The sequence below is a fragment of the Triticum urartu genome, chromosome 4A (genome assembly GCF_056163025.1).
Source record: "Triticum urartu cultivar PI428250 chromosome 4A, HENAU_Tu73, whole genome shotgun sequence".
Taxonomy (NCBI): domain Eukaryota; kingdom Viridiplantae; phylum Streptophyta; class Magnoliopsida; order Poales; family Poaceae; genus Triticum; species Triticum urartu.
The window spans coordinates 9,446,330-9,448,298 of NC_141876.1; the positions used below are offsets into that span (position 1 = coordinate 9,446,330).

Here is a 1,969-nt window from a genome sequence, read left to right on the forward strand (position 1 = left end):
TCCTTGCTACCCTTCATGATTTATTCAATTCTGCTTCTGATTTTAAACTATTGTCATTGCCTTTGCAAGATTCTTCTGCATGCAAATCATGTCGTTTTCTTGTTACAGAGAAGTCCTTATCAACTTAATGTGGTTGTCTTAGCGATAAGACTGCCCATCTATTTTTAGATTCCTTGGAATGAATATCTGTTTACCAGCCCTTTTGTCATGAACAAACGGGCTTGTTACTCTTTGGGACCCTGACGAACTATATCCATCTGAGCATTGTCAGTTCAAGATTGCTTGGTGCTTAGCTAGTAGATTAATGATATATATCTTAAACCAAGCTCAAATGAGCAGAAGTAAGTGTCAGCTGCACTTAACTACCTATTTTACTGCTTCCCTTCCACCTTATGGTCATCTGGTTTTGGTTTCATGCTCGTAGAGTAGAAAGTCAAAGCATGGTCATGCTTATGGTCATATTAGATGTCAAAGGTTCATCTGGTTTTGCATGTGAGCTGTATGAATCAGGACGGTCAAGAAGCAGAATTATTTGTTTAGCTTGATAACGATGTATATTTGTGGCCTTGTGAGGATTTCCTTTCCCCCCTCGATGAATTTTCATGTGGTTTAGTGTGTACTTTCAATGCAGAAAACTGTTCTGGAGGCAGTAAATGCCATGCTTGGAGGTGATATGCGTGTGGGTGTTCTTCACCATGGAAAGAAGATCAGGGATAATAGCAAAACCCTAATGCAAGCTGGGATTGTTATTGATGATATGCTTGATAACATAGGCTTTTCATTTGAACCCAACTGTACACAACATCGATCGCACCTTGCAGCTCCTGAAGATATCAAATTCCTAGAAACCGTGGAAACTAGCAAGGTATTGAGTTATGCTCAGCCTGATTTGATATAAACCTTCACTGTTTGTAACCCCAGCCTGATTGGTGCACTTTATTAAATGCAGAATCGCACCTGCTGACTCATCTTGGAAGCACGGCAAAGTTGGTGCCTTACAGGAGCTTTCATTGACACTCTTGATAGCTAATTACCAGCGGAATGATCATGATTCGGTGCACTCTCCTGGGGGGCATCTCCTCACCTGAGAAAGCTTCAGCAAACTCGCGAGCTATTGTTCGAGTTACACCAGTAGATTCCAGCATAGGGGCTATAGTTGCAGCAAACAAGGTGAAGAGATCATAAGAACAGGGGCAGCGTTGAATCAGGCGTCCGTCTCTATTACTGAAGTGGAAGCACTTGTGCTTGCAATCGAGAAGACTAGAACTAGAAGGTGCACACCTTATTTCCTCATTCAACCTGACATTGAAAATCTCTCTGTTTTCTTTCTGACTACCTGTGCGATTTCATGTAGATGGCTAGATGTTACCCTTCATGCTTTTGATAATGCCAAGCATCAGACCTATGTCGATCTTAAGGTAATTACTGTCAAATACTTTACTTTGACTTTGTAAGTCTTTTCATGTCAAATTAGATCAAATGAGCACATAGCAGTCAAGCATTATTAATTTTTTTGAGGGGCAAACTTAACACATGTGGGAAAACCATGTGGGAAAAGCTAATGTTGCTGATTCACAAAGGAAGCAGTTTGTTGTTCGTGGGTTTTAGTTTCCTTACCATGAAGGGCAGTCTAACCGTACCGCTTCTGTGTTTGTAGAATACTGTAGTTAGGCTCTTTCTTTCTGGAAAACCATGTGTCCTTGTCATTCAGTTCACCTAGAAATAAAGCAACCTACTCTTGCACGTCAACTAACTCCGTTGGGACTTTAGAAAGTCTCATCAAAGCATGAGATAGCCCCTTGCCGTTTCTGTTCTGGGACTTAGAGAGGATGAATTCATGATTTTCATGTTGCTCCTGATGATATCAGGTTTATTTTTCAGTTGCAACTATAGAAGAGTAGAGTGGTGCTACCTCTTCTGTAACTTAATATAAGACGCTTTTGACACAAGCGTCTTATATTAAGTTACA

At 40.6% G+C, this 1,969-nt stretch overlaps 1 pseudogene; it reads left to right on the forward strand.

Annotated features, from left to right (window-relative positions):
- The first annotated feature begins 757 nt into the window (after positions 1–757).
- LOC147974379 (telomere repeat-binding protein 5-like) lies at positions 758–1,720 on the forward strand (annotated as a pseudogene).
- Positions 1,721–1,969: the final 249 nt, after the last annotated feature.